Source organism: Nelumbo lutea, chromosome 4 (assembly GCF_056320005.1).
Source record: "Nelumbo lutea isolate HS-2025 chromosome 4, American lotus-T2T, whole genome shotgun sequence".
Lineage (NCBI taxonomy): Eukaryota > Viridiplantae > Streptophyta > Magnoliopsida > Proteales > Nelumbonaceae > Nelumbo > Nelumbo lutea.
In genome coordinates this window covers 53,175,469-53,191,900 of record NC_142687.1, presented here as the reverse complement: position 1 = coordinate 53,191,900, position 16,432 = coordinate 53,175,469, and the positions used below count along the sequence as shown (strand labels likewise).

The 16,432-nt window shown below is 45.5% G+C and overlaps 13 non-coding genes and 19 pseudogenes across 13 annotated transcripts; all 32 read left to right on the top strand.

Moving 5' to 3' along the window:
• The first annotated feature begins 80 nt into the window (after window positions 1-80).
• LOC148860578 (5S ribosomal RNA) lies at window positions 81-199 on the top strand (annotated as a pseudogene).
• Window positions 200-557: 358 nt separating this feature from the next.
• LOC148860577 (5S ribosomal RNA) lies at window positions 558-676 on the top strand (annotated as a pseudogene).
• Window positions 677-1,035: 359 nt separating this feature from the next.
• On the top strand, window positions 1,036-1,154 carry LOC148860576 (5S ribosomal RNA). Its single transcript, XR_016096547.1, has one exon. It is a non-coding gene; the product is annotated as a 5S ribosomal RNA (ribosomal RNA).
• A 358-nt stretch (window positions 1,155-1,512) lies between these two features.
• LOC148860575 (5S ribosomal RNA) lies at window positions 1,513-1,631 on the top strand. The gene has a single exon (XR_016097101.1). It is a non-coding gene; the product is annotated as a 5S ribosomal RNA (ribosomal RNA).
• Window positions 1,632-1,988: 357 nt separating this feature from the next.
• Window positions 1,989-2,107, top strand: LOC148860574 (5S ribosomal RNA). Its single transcript, XR_016097445.1, has one exon. It is a non-coding gene; the product is annotated as a 5S ribosomal RNA (ribosomal RNA).
• Window positions 2,108-2,466: 359 nt separating this feature from the next.
• On the top strand, window positions 2,467-2,585 carry LOC148860573 (5S ribosomal RNA). Its single transcript, XR_016098033.1, has one exon. It is a non-coding gene; the product is annotated as a 5S ribosomal RNA (ribosomal RNA).
• A 359-nt stretch (window positions 2,586-2,944) lies between these two features.
• On the top strand, window positions 2,945-3,063 carry LOC148860572 (5S ribosomal RNA; annotated as a pseudogene).
• Window positions 3,064-3,421: 358 nt separating this feature from the next.
• Window positions 3,422-3,540, top strand: LOC148860571 (5S ribosomal RNA). The gene has a single exon (XR_016098020.1). It is a non-coding gene; the product is annotated as a 5S ribosomal RNA (ribosomal RNA).
• A 359-nt stretch (window positions 3,541-3,899) lies between these two features.
• On the top strand, window positions 3,900-4,018 carry LOC148860570 (5S ribosomal RNA). The gene has a single exon (XR_016097593.1). It is a non-coding gene; the product is annotated as a 5S ribosomal RNA (ribosomal RNA).
• Window positions 4,019-4,377: 359 nt separating this feature from the next.
• LOC148860569 (5S ribosomal RNA) lies at window positions 4,378-4,496 on the top strand (annotated as a pseudogene).
• A 357-nt stretch (window positions 4,497-4,853) lies between these two features.
• LOC148860568 (5S ribosomal RNA) lies at window positions 4,854-4,972 on the top strand. Its single transcript, XR_016097938.1, has one exon. It is a non-coding gene; the product is annotated as a 5S ribosomal RNA (ribosomal RNA).
• Window positions 4,973-5,331: 359 nt separating this feature from the next.
• LOC148860567 (5S ribosomal RNA) lies at window positions 5,332-5,450 on the top strand (annotated as a pseudogene).
• A 359-nt stretch (window positions 5,451-5,809) lies between these two features.
• LOC148860566 (5S ribosomal RNA) lies at window positions 5,810-5,928 on the top strand. The gene has a single exon (XR_016098032.1). It is a non-coding gene; the product is annotated as a 5S ribosomal RNA (ribosomal RNA).
• Window positions 5,929-6,287: 359 nt separating this feature from the next.
• LOC148860565 (5S ribosomal RNA) lies at window positions 6,288-6,406 on the top strand (annotated as a pseudogene).
• A 359-nt stretch (window positions 6,407-6,765) lies between these two features.
• LOC148860564 (5S ribosomal RNA) lies at window positions 6,766-6,884 on the top strand. The gene has a single exon (XR_016097328.1). It is a non-coding gene; the product is annotated as a 5S ribosomal RNA (ribosomal RNA).
• A 359-nt stretch (window positions 6,885-7,243) lies between these two features.
• On the top strand, window positions 7,244-7,362 carry LOC148860563 (5S ribosomal RNA). Its single transcript, XR_016098118.1, has one exon. It is a non-coding gene; the product is annotated as a 5S ribosomal RNA (ribosomal RNA).
• Window positions 7,363-7,719: 357 nt separating this feature from the next.
• LOC148860562 (5S ribosomal RNA) lies at window positions 7,720-7,838 on the top strand (annotated as a pseudogene).
• A 359-nt stretch (window positions 7,839-8,197) lies between these two features.
• Window positions 8,198-8,316, top strand: LOC148860561 (5S ribosomal RNA; annotated as a pseudogene).
• Window positions 8,317-8,674: 358 nt separating this feature from the next.
• LOC148860560 (5S ribosomal RNA) lies at window positions 8,675-8,793 on the top strand (annotated as a pseudogene).
• An 836-nt stretch (window positions 8,794-9,629) lies between these two features.
• LOC148860559 (5S ribosomal RNA) lies at window positions 9,630-9,747 on the top strand (annotated as a pseudogene).
• A 359-nt stretch (window positions 9,748-10,106) lies between these two features.
• LOC148860558 (5S ribosomal RNA) lies at window positions 10,107-10,225 on the top strand (annotated as a pseudogene).
• A 359-nt stretch (window positions 10,226-10,584) lies between these two features.
• LOC148860557 (5S ribosomal RNA) lies at window positions 10,585-10,703 on the top strand (annotated as a pseudogene).
• Window positions 10,704-11,061: 358 nt separating this feature from the next.
• Window positions 11,062-11,180, top strand: LOC148860556 (5S ribosomal RNA; annotated as a pseudogene).
• Window positions 11,181-11,538: 358 nt separating this feature from the next.
• Window positions 11,539-11,656, top strand: LOC148860555 (5S ribosomal RNA; annotated as a pseudogene).
• A 359-nt stretch (window positions 11,657-12,015) lies between these two features.
• On the top strand, window positions 12,016-12,133 carry LOC148860554 (5S ribosomal RNA; annotated as a pseudogene).
• A 359-nt stretch (window positions 12,134-12,492) lies between these two features.
• On the top strand, window positions 12,493-12,611 carry LOC148860553 (5S ribosomal RNA; annotated as a pseudogene).
• A 687-nt stretch (window positions 12,612-13,298) lies between these two features.
• LOC148860552 (5S ribosomal RNA) lies at window positions 13,299-13,417 on the top strand (annotated as a pseudogene).
• A 358-nt stretch (window positions 13,418-13,775) lies between these two features.
• Window positions 13,776-13,894, top strand: LOC148860551 (5S ribosomal RNA). The gene has a single exon (XR_016097231.1). It is a non-coding gene; the product is annotated as a 5S ribosomal RNA (ribosomal RNA).
• A 357-nt stretch (window positions 13,895-14,251) lies between these two features.
• Window positions 14,252-14,370, top strand: LOC148860550 (5S ribosomal RNA; annotated as a pseudogene).
• Window positions 14,371-14,726: 356 nt separating this feature from the next.
• LOC148860549 (5S ribosomal RNA) lies at window positions 14,727-14,845 on the top strand (annotated as a pseudogene).
• Window positions 14,846-15,129: 284 nt separating this feature from the next.
• Window positions 15,130-15,248, top strand: LOC148860548 (5S ribosomal RNA). Its single transcript, XR_016097713.1, has one exon. It is a non-coding gene; the product is annotated as a 5S ribosomal RNA (ribosomal RNA).
• A 358-nt stretch (window positions 15,249-15,606) lies between these two features.
• Window positions 15,607-15,725, top strand: LOC148860547 (5S ribosomal RNA). Its single transcript, XR_016097715.1, has one exon. It is a non-coding gene; the product is annotated as a 5S ribosomal RNA (ribosomal RNA).
• The last annotated feature ends 707 nt before the right edge of the window (window positions 15,726-16,432 follow it).

The window sequence follows — 16,432 nt, the reverse complement described above, 5'->3', positions numbered from 1 at the left end:
CGTTTTTTTAAATCTGAAAAAATTAATGGAGGGGAGCAAAATAGTGAGTGCATAAAAATTTAAGCGAGCAAGAAGCAAACGGGTGCGTTCATACCAGCACTAATGCACCGGATCCCATCAGAACTTTGAAGTTAAGCGTGCTTGGGCGAGAATAGTACTAAGATTGGTGACCTCTTGGGAAGTCCTCGTGTTGCACCCCAATTTTATTAATATTTTATTTTTGATATACTATTTGCAAATTCCATATGTCGTTTCGGTGAGACAACTGGAAACAACGCACCAGATACTCGGACCATTTGCGGCACGATCGTCATTACTGAATAGGAACCGTGCAAAACCGGGCTTTGGGCGTTCGTCGTGCATTGTGGGCCCCGTGATAGTATTGCATCTATCCGGGAATGCGGCAGATCTGGAAATGAATAACTCCGCTCACGTGGGATCTTGTGCACGGTTACCAAGGGAGGAAAGTTGCATACACCGTATTTTCAAATCTGAAAGAATTAATGGAGGGGAGCAAAATAGTGAGTGCATAAACTTTAAGCGAGCAATAAGCAAATGGGTGCGATCATACCAGCATTAATGCACCGGATTCCATCAGAACTCCGAAATTAAGCGCGCTTGGGCGAGAGTAGTACTAGGATGGGTGACCTCCTGGGAAGTCCTCGGGTTGCACCCCAATCTTATTAATATTTTATTTTTGATATACTATTTGCAAATTCCATAGGTCGTTTCGGCGAGACAACTGGAAACAACGCGCCGGATACTCGGACCATTTGCGGCACGATCGTCATTACGGAATGGGAACGGTGCAAAACCGGGCTTTTGGCATTCGTCATGCATTGTGGGACCCCTGATAATATTGCATCTATCCGGAGCTGCGGCAGATCTTGAAATGATTAACTCCGCTCACGTGGGAGCTTGTGCACGGTTACCAAGGGAGGAAAGTTGCATACACCGTTTTTTAATGTCTGAAAAAATTAATGGAGGGGAGCAAGATAGTGAGTGCATAAAGATTTACGCGAGCAAGAAACAAACGGGTGCGATCATACCAGCACTAATGCACCGGATCCCATCAGAACTCCGAAGTTAAGCGTGCTTGGGCGAGAGTAGTACTAGGATGGGTGACCTCTTGGTAAGTCCTCGTGTTGCACCCCAATTTTATTAATATTTTATTTTTGATATACTATTTGCAAATTCCATATGTCGTTTCGCGAAACAACTGGAAACAACGCGCCGGAAACTCGGACCATTTGCGGCACGATCGTCATTACTAAATGGGAACGGTGCAAAACCGGGCTTTAGGCATTCGTCGTGCATTGTGGGCCCCGCGATAGTATTGCATCTATCCGGGGCTGCGGTAGATCTGGAAAAGAATAACTCCGATCACGTGGAAACTTGTGCACGGTTACCAAGGGAGGAAAGTTGCATACACCGTTTTTTCAAATCTGAAAGAATTAATGGAGGGGAGCAAGATAGTGAGTGCATAATGATTTAAGCGAGCAAAAAGCAAATCGGTGCGATCATACCAGCACTAATGCACCGGATCCCATTAGAACTTCGAAGTTAAGCGTGCTTGGGCGAGAGTAGTACTAGGATGGGTGACCTCCTGGGAAGTCCTCGTGTTGCACCCCAATTTTATTAATATTTTATTTTGGATATACTATTTGCAAATTCCATATGTCGTTTCGGCGAGACAACTGGAAACAACGCGCCGGATACTTGGACCATTTGTGGCACGATCGTCATTACTGAATGGGAACAGTGCAAAACCGGGCTTTGGGCGTTCGTCGGGCATTGTGGGCCCCGTGATAGTATTGCATCTATCCGGGGCTGCGGCAAATCTGTAAATGAATAACTCCGCTCACGTGGGAGCTTGTGCACGGTTACCAAGGGAGGAAAGTTGCATACACCATTTTTCAAGTCTGAAAAAATTAATGGAGGGGAGAAAAATAGTGAGTGCATAAACTTTAAGCGAGCAAAAAACAAATGGGTGCGATCATACCAGCACTAATGCTCCGGATCCCATCAAAACTCCGAAGTTAAGCGTGCATGGGCGAGAGTAGTACTACGATGGGTGACCTCCTGGGAAGTCCTCGTGTTGCACCCCAATTTTATTAATATTTTATTTTTGATATACTATTTGCAAATTCCATATGTCGTTTCGGCGAGACAACAGGAAACAACGTGCCGGATACTCGGACTATTTGCGGCACGATCGTCATTACTGAAACGGAACGGTGCAAAACCGGGCTTTTGGCATTCGTCGTGCATTGTGGGACCCATGATAATATTGCATCTATCCGGAGCTGCGGCAGATCTGTAAATGAATAACTCCGCTCACGTGTGAGCTTGTGCATGGTTATCAAGGGAGGAAAATTGCATACACCGTTTTTTCAAATCTGAAAAAATTAATGGAGGGGAGCAAGATAGTGAGTGCATAAAGATTTAATCGAGCAAAAAGCAAATGGGTGCGATCATACCAGCACTAATGCACCGGATCCCATCAGAACTTCGAAGTTAAGTGTGCTTGGGCGAGAGTAGTACTAGGATTGGTGACCTCCTGAGAAGTCCTTGTGTTGCACCCCAATTTTATTAATATTTTATTTTTGATATACTATTTGCAAATTCCATATGTCGTTTCGGCGAAACAACTGGAAACAACGCGCCGGATACTCGGACCATTTGCGGCACGATCGTCATTACTAAATGGGAACGGTGCAAAACTGGGCTTTTGGCATTCGTCGTGCATTGTGGGCCCCGCGATAGTATTGCATCTATCCGGGGCTGCGGCAGATCTGGAAAGGAATAACTCCGCTCACGTGAAAACTTGTGCACGGTTACCAAGGGAGGAAAGTTGCATACACCGTTTTTTCAAATCTGAAAGAATTAATGGAGGGGAGCAAAATAGTGAGTGCATAAAGATTTAAGCGAGCAAGAAGCAAACGGTTGCGTTCATACCAGCACTAATGCACCGGATCCCATCAGAACTTTGAAGTTAAGCGTGCTTGGGCGAGAGTAGTATTAAGATTGGTGACCTCTTGGGAAGTCCTCGTGTTGCACCCCAATTTTATTAATTTTTTATTTTTGATATACTATTTGCAAATTCCATATGTCGTTTCGGTGAAACAACTGGAAACAACGCACTGGATACTCGGACCATTTGCGGCACGATCGTCATTACTGAATAGGAACCGTGCAAAACCGGGCTTTGGGCGTTCGTCGTGCATTGTGGGCCCCGTGATAGTATTGCATCTATCTGGGAATGCGGCAGATCTGGAAATGAATAACTCCGCTCACGTGGGATCTTGTGCACGGTTACCAAGGGAGGAAAGTTGCATACACCGTATTTTCAAGTCTGAAAGAATTAATGGAGGGGAGCAAAATAGTGAGTGCATAAACTTTAAGCGGGCAATAAGCAAATGGGTGCGATCATACCAGCATTAATGCACCGGATCCCATTAGAACTCCGAAATTAAGCGCGCTTGGGCGAGAGTAGTACTAGGATGGGTGACCTCCTGGGAAGTCCTCGGGTTGCACCCTAATCTTATTAATATTTTATTTTTGATATACTATTTGCAAATTCCATATGTCGTTTCGGCGAGACAACAACATACAACGCGCCGGATACTCGGACCATTTGCGGCACGATCGTCATTACTGAATGGGAACGGTGCAAAACCGGGCTTTAGGCATTCGTCGTGCATTGTGGGACCCATGATAATATTGCATCTATCCGGAGCTGCGGCAGATCTGGAAATGAATAACTCCGCTCACGTGGGAGCTTGTGCACGGTTACCAAGGGAGGAAAGTTGCATACACCGTTTTTTAATGTCTGAAAAAATTAATGGAGGGGAGCAAGATAGTGAGTGCATAAAGATTTACGCGAGCAAGAAACAAACGGGTGCGATCATACCAGCACTAATGCACCGGATCCCATCAGAACTCCGAAGTTAAACGTGCTTGGTCGAGAGTAGTACTAGGATGGGTGACCTCTTGGTAAGTCCTCGTGTTGCACCCCAATTTTATTAATATTTTATTTTTGATATACTATTTGCAAATTCCATATGTCGTTTCGGCGAGACAACTGGAAACAACGCGCCGGAAACTCGGACCATTTGCGGCACGATCGTCATTACTAAATGGGAACGGTGCAAAACCGGGCTTTAGGCATTCGTCGTGCATTGTGGGCCCCGTGATAGTATTGCATCTATCCGGGGCTGCGGTAGATCTGGAAAACAATAACTCCGCTCACGTGGAAACATGTGCACGGTTACCAAAGGAGGAAAGTTGCATACACCGTTTTTTCAAATCTGAAAGAATTAATGGAGGGGAGCAAGATAGTGAGTGCATAAAGATTTAAGCGAGCAAAAAGCAAATCGGTGCGATCATACCAGCACTAATGCACCGGATCCCATTAGAACTTCGAAGTTAAGCGTGCTTGGGCGAGAGTAGTGCTAGGATTGGTGACCTCCTGTGAAGTCCTCGTGTTGCACCCCAATTTTATTAATATTTTATTTTGGATATACTATTTGCAAATTCCATATGTCGTTTCGGCGAGACAACTGGAAACAACACGCCGGATACTCGGACCATTTGTGGCACGATCGTCATTACTGAATGGAAACAGTGCAAAACCGGGCTTTGGGAGTTCGTCGTGCATTGTGGGCCCCGTAATAGTATTGCATCTATCCGGGGCTGCGGCAAATCTGTAAATGAATAACTCCGCTCACGTGGGAGCTTGTGCACGGTTACCAAGGGAGGAAATTTGCATACACCATTTTTCAAGTCTGAAAGAATTAATGGAGGGGAGCAAAATAGTGAGTGCATAAACTTTAAGCGAGCAAAAAACAAATGGGTGCGATCATACCAGCACTAATGCTCTGGATCCCATCAAAACTCCGAAGTTAAGCGTGCATGGGCGAGAGTAGTACTACGATGGGTGACCTCCTGGGAAGTCCTCGTGTTGCACCCCAATTTTATTAATATTTTATTTTTGATATACTATTTGCAAATTCCATATGTCGTTTCGGCGAGACAACTGGAAACAGCGTGCCGGATACTGGGACTATTTGCGGCACGATCGTCATTACTGAATCGGAACGGTGCAAAACCGGGCTTTTGGCATTCGTCGTGCATTGTGGGACCCATGATAATATTGCATCTATCCGGAGCTGCGGCAGATCTGGAAATGAATAACTCCGCTCACGTGTGAGCTTGTGCATGGTTACCAAGGGAGGAAAGTTGCATACACCGTTTTTTCAAGTCTGAAAGAATTAATGGAGGGGAGCAAGATATTGAGTGCATAAAGATTTAAGCGAGCAAAAAGCAAATGGGTGCGATCATACCAGCACTAATGCACCGGATACCATCAGAACTTCGAAGTTAAGCGTGCTTGGGCGAGAGTAGTACTAGGATTGGTGACCTCCTGAGAAGTCCTTGTGTTGCACCCCAATTTTATTAATATTTTATTTTTGATATACTATTTGCAAATTCCATATATCGTTTCGGCGAGACAACTGGAAACAACGCGCCGGATACTCGGACCATTTGCGGCACGATCGTCATTACTGAATGGGAACGGTGCAAAACCGGGCTTTTGGCATTCGTCGTGCATTGTGGGCCCCGCGATAATATTGCATCTATCCGGGGCTGCGGCAGATCTGGAAAGGAATAACTCCGCTCACGTGTGAGCTTGTGCAGGATTACCAAGGGAGGAAAATTGCATACACCGTTTTTTCAAATCTGAAAGAATTAATGGAGGGGAGCAAGATAGTGAGTGCATAAAGATTTAAGCGAGCAAAAAGCAAATGGGTGCGATCATACCAGCACTAATGCACCGGATCCCATCAGAACTTCGAAGTTAAGTGTGCTTGGGCGAGAGTAGTACTAGGATTGGTGACCTCCTGAGAAGTCCTTGTGTTGCACCCCAATTTTATTAATATTTTATTTTTGATATACTATTTGCAAATTCCATATGTCGTTTCGGCGAAACAACTGGAAACAACGAGCCGGATACTCGGACCATTTGCGGCACGATCGTCGATACTAAATGGGAACGGTGCAAAACTGGGCTTTTGGCATTTGTCGTGCATTGTGGGCCCCGCGATAGTATTGCATTTATCCGGGGCTGCGGCAGATCTGGAAAGGAATAACTCCGCTCACGTGAAAACTTGTGCACGGTTACCAAGGGAGGAAAGTTGCATACACCGTTTTTTTAAATCTGAAAGAATTAATGGAGGGGAGCAAAATAGTGAGTGCATAAAGATTTAAGCGAGCAAGAAGCAAACGGGTGCGTTCATACCAGCACTAATGCACCGGATCCCATCAGAACTTTGAAGTTAAGCGTGCTTGGGCGAGAATAGTAATAAGATTGGTGACCTCTTGGGAAGTCCTCGTGTTGCACCCCAATTTTATTAATATTTTATTTTTGATATACTATTTGCAAATTCCATATGTCGTTTCGGTGAAACAACTGGAAACAACGCACTGGATACTCGGACCATTTGCGGCACGATCGTCATTACTGAATAGGAACCGTGCAAAACCGGGCTTTGGACGTTCGTCGTGCATTGTGGGCCCCGTGATAGTATTGCATCTATCTGGGAATGCGGCAGATCTGGAAATGAATAACTCCGCTCACGTGGGAGCTTGTGCACGGTTACCAAGGGAGGAAAGTTGCATACACCGTTTTTTAATGTCTGAAAAAATTAATGGAGGGGAGCAAGATAGTGAGTGCATAAAGATTTACGCGAGCAATAAGCAAACGGGTGCGATCATACCAGCACTAATGCACCGGATCCCATCAGAACTCCGAAGTTAAGCGTGCTTGGTCGAGAGTAGTACTAGGATGGGTGACCTCTTGGTAAGTCCTCGTGTTGCACCCCAATTTTATTAATATTTTATTTTTGATATACTATTTGCAAATTCCATATGTCGTTTCGGCGAAACAACTGGAAACAACGCGCCGGAAACTCGGACCATTTGCGGCACGATCGTCATTACTGAATCGGAACGGTGCAAAACCGGGCTTTTGGCATTCGTCGTGCTTTGTGGGCCCCGCGATAGTATTGCATCTATCCGGGGCTGCGGTAGATCTGGAAAAGAATAACTCCGCTCACGTGGAAACATGTGCACGGTTACCAAAGGAGGAAAGTTGCATACACCGTTTTTTCAAATCTGAAAGAATTAATGGAGGGGAGCAAGATAGTGAGTGCATAAAGATTTAAATGAGCAAAAAGCAAATCGGTGCGATCATACCAGCACTAATGCACCGGATCCCATTAGAACTTCGAAGTTAAGCGTGCTTGGGCGAGAGTAGTACTAGGATTGGTGACCTCCTGGGAAATCCTCGTGTTGCACCCCAATTTTATTAATATTTTATTTTGGATATACTATTTGCAAATTCCATATGTCGTTTCGGCGAGACAACTGGAAACAACGCGCCGGATACTCGGACCATTTGTGGCACGATCGTCATTACTGAATGGGAACAGTGCAAAACCGGGCTTTGGGCTTTCGTCGTGCATTGTGGGCCCCGTGATAGTATTGCATCTATCCGGGGCTGTGGCAAATCTGTAAATGAATAACTCCGCTCACGTGGGAGCTTGTGCACGGTTACCAAGGGAGGAAAGTTGCATACACCATTTTTCAAGTCTGAAAGAATTAATGGAGGGGAGCAAAATAGTGAGTGCATAAACTTTAAGCGAGCAAAAAACAAATGGGTGCGATGATACCAGCACTAATGCTCCGGATCCCATCAAAACTCCGAAATTAAGCGTGCATGGGTGAGAGTAGTACTACGATGGGTGACCTCCTGGGAAGTCCTCGTGTTGCACCCCAATTTTATTAATATTTTATTTTTGATATACTATTTGCAAATTCCATATGTCGTTTCGGTGAGACAACTGGAAACAACGAGCCGGATACTCGGACCATTTGCGGGACGATGATCATTACTAAATGGGAACGGTGCAAAACCGGGCTTTTGGCATTCGTCGTGCATTGTGTGCCCCGTGATATTATTGCATCTATCCGGGGCTGCGGCAGATTTGGAAAGGAATAACTCTGCTCACGTAGGTGCTTGTGCACGGTTTCCAAGGGAGGAAAGTTGCATACACCGTTTTTTCAAGTGTGAAAGAATTAATGGAGGTGAGCAAAATAGTGAGTGCATAAAGATTTAAGCGAGCAAGAAGCAAACGGGTGCGTTCATACCAGCACTAATGCACCGGATCCCATCAGAACTTTGAAGTTAAGCGTGCTTAGGCGAGAATAGTACTATGATTGGAGACCTCTTGGGAAGTCCTCGTGTTGCACCCCAATTTTATTAATATTTTATTTTTGATATACTATTTGCAAATTCCATATGTCGTTTCGGTGAGAAAACTGGAAACAACGCGCCGGATACTCGGTTCATTTGCGGCACGATCGTCATTACTGAATAGGAGCCGTGCAAAACCGGGCTTTGGGCGTTCGTCGTGCATTATGGGCCCCGCGATAGTATTGCATCTATCCGGGGCTGCGGCAAATCTGGAAATGAATAACTCCACTCACGTGGGAGCTTGTGCACGGTTACCAAGGGAGGAAAGTTGCATACACCATTTTTCAAGTCTGAAAGAATTAATGGAGGGGAGCAAGATAGTGAGTGCAAAAAGATTTAAGCGAGCAAAAAGTAAACGGGTGCAATCACACCAGCACTAGTACACCGGATCCCATCAGAACTCCGAAATTATGCGTGCTTGGGCGAGAGTAGTACTAGGATGGGTGACCTCCTGGGAAGTCCTCGTGTTGCACCCCAATTTTATTAATATTTTATTTTTGATATACTATTTGCAAATTCCATATGTCGTTTCGGCGAGACAACTGGAAACAACGCGCCGGATACTCGGACCATTTGCGGCACGATCGTCATTACTAAATGGGAACGGTGCAAAACCGGGCTTTTGGCATTCGTCGTGCATTGTGGGCCCCACGATAGTATTGCATTTATCCGGGGCTGCGGCAGATCTGGAAAGGAAAAACTCCGCTCACGTGGAAGCTGGTGCACGGTTACCAAGGGAGGAAAGTTGCATACACCGTTTTTTCAAGTCTGAAAGAATTAATGGAGGGGAGCAAGATAGTGAGTGCATAAAGATTTAAGCGGGCAAGAAGCAAATGGGTGCGATCATACCAGCACTAATGCATCGCATCCCATTTGAACTCCGAAGTTGAGCGTTCTAGGCGAGAGTAGTACTAAGATTGGTGACCTCCTAGGAAGTCCTCATGTTGCACCCCAATTTTATTAATATTTGATTTTTGATATACTATTTGCAAATTCCATATGTCGTTTCCGCGAGACAACTAGAAACAACACGCCGGATACTCGGACCATTTGCGGAACGATCGTCATTACTGAATGGGAACGGTGCAAAACCGGGCTTTTGGCATTCGTCGTGCATTGTGGGCCCTGCGATATTATTGCATCTATCCGGGGCTGCGGCAGATCTGGAAAGGAATAACTCCGCTCACGTGGGAGCTTGTGCACGGTTACCAAGGGAGGAAAGTTGCATACACCGTTTTTTCAATTCTGAAAGAATTAATGGAGGGGAGCAAGATAGTGAGTGCATAAAGATTTAAGCGAGCAAAAAGCAAATGGGTGCGATCATCCCAGCACTAATGCTTCGGATCCCATTTGAACTCCGAAGTTAAGCGTTCTTGGCGAGAGTAGTACTAAGATTGGTGACCTCCTAGGAAGTCCTCATGTTGCACCCCAATTTTATTAATATTTTACTTTTGATATACTATTTGCAAATTCCATATGTCGTTTCAGCGAGACAACTGGAAACAACGCGCCGGATACTCGGACCATTTGCGGCACGATCGTCATTACTGAATGGGAACGGTGCAAAACCGTGCTTTTGGAATTCGTCGTGCATTGTGGGCCCCATGATAATATTGCATCGATCCGGAGCTGCGGCAGATCTGGAAAATAATAACTCCGCTCACGTGGGAGCTTGTGCACGGTTACCAAGGGAGGAAAGTTGCATACACCATTTTTTAAAATCTGAAAAAATTAATGGAGGGGAACAAGATAGTGAGTGCATAAAGATTTAAGCGAGCAATAAACAAACGGGTGCGATCATACCAGCACTAATGCACCGGATCTCATCAGAACTCCGAAGTTAAGTGTGCTTGGGCGAGAGTAGTACTAGGATTGGTGAACTCCTGAGAAGTCCTCGTGTTGCACCCCAATTTTATTAATATTTTATTTTTGATATACTATTTGCAAATTTAATATGTCGCTTCGGCGAGACAAATGGAAACAACGCGCCGGATACTCGGACCATTTGCGGCACGATAATCATTACTGAATGGGAACGGTGCAAAACCGGGCTTTTGGCATTTGTCGTGCATTGTGGACCCCGCGATATTATTGCATCTATCCGGGGCTGCCGCAGATTTGGAAAGGAATAACTATGCTCACGTAGGTGCTTGTGCACGGTTACCAAGGGAGGAAAGCTGCATACACTGTTTTTTCAAGTGTGAAAGAATTAATGGAGGTGAGCAAAATAGTGAGTGCATAAAGATTTAAGCGAGCAAGAAGCAAACGGGTGCGTTCATACCAGCACTAATGCACCGGATCCCATCAGAACTTTGAAGTTAAGCGTGCTTGGGCGAGAATAGTACTATGATTGGTGACCTCTTGGGAAGTCCTCGTGTTGCACCCCAATTTTATTAATATTTTATTTTTGATATACTATTTGCAAATTCCATATGTCGTTTCGGTGAGAAAACTGGAAACAACGCGCCGGATACTCGGTTCATTTGCGGCACGATCGTCATTACTGAATAGGAGCCGTGCAAAACCGGGCTTTGGGCGTTCGTCGTGCATTGTGGGCCCCGCGATAGTATTGCATCTATCCGGGGCTGCGGCAGATCTGGAAATGAATAACTCCACTCACGTGGGAGCTTGTACACGGTTACCAAGGGAGGAAAGTTGCATACACCATTTTTCAAGTCTAAAAGAATTAATGGAGGGGAGCAAGATAGTGAGTGCAAAAAGATTTAAGCGAGCAAGAAGTAAACGGGTGCGATCACACCAGCACTAGTGCACCGGATCCCATCAGAACTCCGAAATTATGCGTGCTTGGGCGAGAGTAGTACTAGGATGGGTGACCTCCTGGGAAGTCCTCGTGTTGCACCCCAATTTTATTAATATTTTATTTTTGATATACTATTTGCAAATTCCATTTGTCGTTCGGCGAGACAACTGGAAACAACGCGCCGGATACTCGGACCATTTGCGGCATGATCGTCATTACTAAATGGGAACGTTGCAAAACCGGGCTTTTGGCATTCGTCGTGCATTGTAGGCCCCACGATAGTATTGCATTTATCCGGGGCTGCGGCAGATCTGGAAAGGAAAAACTCCGCTCACGTGGAAGCTGGTGCACGGTTACCAAGGGAGGAAAGTTGCATACACCGTTTTTTCAAGTATGAAAGAATTAATGGAGGGGAGCAAGATAGTGAGTGCATAAAGATTTAAGTGGGCAAGAAGCAAATGGGTGCGATCATACCAGCACTAATGCATCGCATCCCATTTGAACTCCGAAGTTAAGCGTTCTAGGCGAGAGTAGTACTAAGATTGGTGACCTCCTTGGAAGTCCTCATGTTGCACCCCAATTTTATTAATATTTTATTTTTGATATACTATTTGCAAATTCCATATGTCGTTTCCACGAGACAATTAGAAACAACACGCCGGATACTCGGACCATTTGCGGAACGATCGTCATTACTGAATGGGAACGGTGCAAAACCGGGCTTTTGGCATTCGTCGTGCATTGTGGGCCCTGCGATATTATTGCATCTATCCGGGGCTGCGGCAGATCTGGAAAGGAATAACTCCGCTCACGTGGGAGCTTGTGCACGGTTACCAAGGGAGGAAAGTTGCATACACCGTTTTTTCAAGTCTGAAAGAATTAATGGAGGGGAGCAAGATAGTGAGTGCATAAAGATTTAAGCGAGCAAAAAGCAAATGGGTGCGATCAACCCAGCACTAATGCTTCGGATCCCATTTGAACTCCGAAGTTAAGCGTTCTTGGCGAGAGTAGTACTAAGATTGGTGACCTCCTAGGAAGTCCTCGTGTTGCACCCAAATTTAATTAATATTTTATTTTTGATATACTATTTGCAAATTCCATATGTCGTTTCAGCGAGACAACTGGAAACAACGCGCCGGATACTCAGACCATTTGCGGCACGATCGTCATTACTGAATGGGAACGGTGCAAAACCGTGCTTTTGGAATTCGTCGTGCATTGTGGGCCCCATGATAATATTGCATCGATCCGGAGCTGCGGCAGATCTGGAAAGTCATAACTCCGCTCACGTGGGAGCTTGTGCACGGTTACCAAGGGAGGAAAGTTGCATACACCATTTTTTAAAATCTGAAAAAATTAATGGAGGGGAACAAGATAGTGAGTGCATAAAGATTTAAGCGAGCAAGAAGCAAACGGGTGCGTTCATACCAGCACTAATGCACCGGATCACATCAGAACTTTGAAGTTAAGCGTGCTTGGGCGAGAATACTACTAAGATTGGTCACCTCTTGGGAAGTCCTCGTGTTGCACCCCAATTTTATTAATATTTTATTTTTGATATACTATTTGCAAATTCCATATGTCGTTTCGGTGAGACAACTGGAAACAATGCGCCGGATACTCGGACCATTTGCGGCACGATCGTCATTACTGAATAGGAACCGTGCAAAACCGGGCTTTGGGCGTTCGTCATGCATTGTGGGCCCCGCGATAGTATTGCATCTATCCGGGGCTGCGGCAGATCTAGAAATGAATAACTCCGCTCACCGTGGGAGCTTGTGCACGGTTACGAAGTTAAGCGTGCTTGGGTGAGAGTAGTACTAGGATGGGTGACCTCCTGGGAAGTCCTCGTGTTGCACCCCAATCTTATTAATATTTTATTTTTGATATACTATTTGCAAATTCCATAGGTCGTTTCGGCGAGACAACTGGAAACAACGCGCCGGATACTCGGACCATTTGCGGCACGATTGTCAATACTGAATGGGAACGGTGCAAAACCGGGTTTTTGGCATTCGTCGTGCATTGTGGGCCCCATGATAATATTGCATCTATCCGGAGCTGCGACAGATCTGGAAAAGATTAACTCCGCTCAAGTGGGAGTTGTGCACAGTTACCAAGGGAGGAAAGTTGCATACACCGTTTTTTAAAATCTGAAAAAATTAATGGAGGGGAGCAAGATAGTGAGTGCATAAAGATTTACGCGAGCAAGAAACAAACGGGTGCGATCATACCAGCACTAATGCACCGGATCCCATCAGAACTCCGAAATTAAGCGTGTTTGGGCGAAAGTAGTACTAGGATTGGTGACCTCCTGGGAACTCCTCGTGTTGCACCACAATTTTATTAATATTTTATTTTTTATATACTATTTGCAAATTCCATATGTCGTTTCGGCGAGACAACTGGAAAAACGCGCCGAATACTCGGACCATTTGTGGCACGATCATCATTACTGAATGTGAACGGTGCAAAACCGGGCTTTTGGCCTTTGTCGTGCATTGTGGATCCCGCGATATTATTGCATCTATCCGGGGCTGTGGCAGATTTGGAAAAGTATAACTCTGCTCACGTCGGAGCTTGTGCACGGTTACCAAGGGAGGAAAGTTGCATACACCGTTTTTTCAAGTATGAAATAATTAATGAAGGGGAGCAAGATAGTGAGTGCATAAAGATTTAAGCGAGCAAGAAGCAAACGGGTGCGATCATACCAGCACTAATGCACAGGATCCCATCAGAACTCCAAAGTTAAGCATGCTTGGGCGAGAGTAGTACTAGGATGGGTGACCTCTTGGGAAGTCCTCGTGTTGCACCCCAATTTTATTAATATTTTATTTTTGATATACTATTTGCAAATTCCATATGTCGTTTCGGCGAGACAACTGGAAACGACGCGCCTGATACTCGGACCATTTGCGGCACGATCGTCATTACTGAATGGGAACGGTGCAAAACTAGGCTTTTGGCATTCGTCGTGCATTGTGGGCCCCGCGATAGTTTTGCATCTATCCGGGGCTGCGACAGATTAGGATAGGAATAACTCCGCTCACATGGGAGCTTGTGCACGGTTACCAAGGGAGGATAGTTGCATACACCATTTTTCAATCTGAAAGATTTAATGGAGGGGAGCAAGATAGTGAGTGCATAAAGATTTAAGCGAGCAAGAACTAAACCGGTGCAATCATACCAGCACTAATACACCAGATCCCATCAGAACTCCGAAATTAAGCGTGCTAGGGCGAGAGTAGTACTAGGATGGGTGACGTCCTGGGAAGTCCTCGTGTTGCACCCCAATTTTATTAATATTTTATTTTTGATATACTATTTGCAAATTCCATATGTCGTTTCGGCGAGACAAATGGAAACAATGCGCCGGATACTCGGACCATTTGCGGCACGATCGTCATTACTGAATGGGAACGGTGCAAAATCGTGCTTTGGGCGTTGTTCGTGCATTGTGGGCCCCGTGATAATATTGCATCTATCCGGGGCTGCTGCAGATCTGGAAATGAATAACTCCGCTCACGTGGGAGCTTGTGCACGGTTACCAAGGGAGGAAAGTTGCATACACCATTTTTCAATCTGAAAGATTTAATGGAGCGAGCAAGATAGTGAGTGCATAAAGATTTAAGCGAGCAAGAAGTAAACCGGTGCAATCATACCAGCACTAATACACCGGATCCCATCAGAACTCCGAAATTAAGCGTGCTAGGGAGAGAGTAGAACTAGGATGGGTGACGTCCTGGGATGTCCTCGTGTTGCACCCCAACGCGCCGAATACTCGGACCATTTGCGGCACGATCGTCATTACTGAATGGGAACGGTGCAAAACCGGGCTTTTGGCATTCGTCGTGCATTGTGGTCCCCATGATAATATTGCATTTATACGGGCTGCGGCAGATCTGGAAACGAATAACTCCGCTCACGTGGGAGCTTGTGCACGGTTACCAAGGGAGGATAGTTGCATACACTGTTTTTTAAAGTCTGAAAAAATTAATGGAGGGGAGCAAGATAATGAGTGCATAAAGATTTACGCGAGCAAGAAACAAACGGGTGCGATCATATCAGCACTAATGCACCGGATCCCATCAGAACTCCGAAGTTAAGCGTGCTTGGGCGAGAGTAGTATTAGGATTGGTGACCTCCTGGGAAGTCCTCGTGTTGCACCCCAATTTTATTAATATTTTATTTTTGATATACTAATTGCAAATTCCCTATTTCGTTACGGCTAGACAACTGGAAACAACGCGCCGGATACTCGGGCCATTTGCGGCACGATCGTCATTACTGAATAGGAGCCGTGGGAAACCGGGCTTTGAGCGTTCGTCATGCATTGTGGGCCCCGTGATAGTATTGCATCTATCCGGGGCTGCGGCATATCTGGAAATGAATAACTCCGCTCACGTGGGAGCTTGTGCACGGTTACCAAGGGAGGAAAGTTGCATACACCATTTTTCAAGTCTGAAAGAATTAATGGAGGGGAGCAAGATAGTGAGTGCATAAAGATTTAAGCGAGCAAGAAGTAAACGGGTGCAATCATACCCGCACTAATACACCGGATCCCATCAGAACTCCGAAATTATGCGTGCTTGGGCGAGAGTAGTACTAGGATGGGTGACCTCCTGGGAAGTCCTCGTGTTGCACCCCAATTTTATTAATATTTTATTTTTGATATACTATTTGCAAATTCCATATGTCGTTTCGGCGAGACAACTGGAAACAATGCGCCGGATACTCGGACCATTTGCGGCACGATCGTCATTACTAAATGGGAACGGTGCAAAACCGGGCTTTTGGCATTCGTCGTGCATTGTGGGCCCCGCGATAGTATTGCATTTATCCGGGGCTGCGGCAGATCTGAAAAGGAAAAACTCCGCTCACGTGGAAGCTTGTGCACGGTTACCAAGGGAGGAAAGTTGCATACACCGTTTTTTCAAGTTTGAAAGAATTAATGGAGGGTAGCAAGATAGTGAGTGCATAAAGATTTAAGCGGGCAAGAAGCAAATGGGTGCGATCATACCAGCACTAATGCATCGGATCCCATTTGAACTCCGAAGTTAAGCGTTATAGGCGAGAGTAGTACTAAGATTGGTGACCTCCTAGGTAGTCCTCATGTTGCACCCCAATTTTATTAATAATTTATTTTTGATATACTATTTGCAAATTCCATATGTCGTTTCCGCGAGACAAGTAGAAACAACACGCCGGATACTCGGACCATTTGCGGCACGATCGTCATTACTGAATGGGAACGGTGCAAAACCGGGCTTTTGGCATTCGTCGTGCATTGTGGGCCCTGCGATATTATTGCATCTATCCGGGGCTGCTGCTGATCTGGAAAGAAATAACTCCGC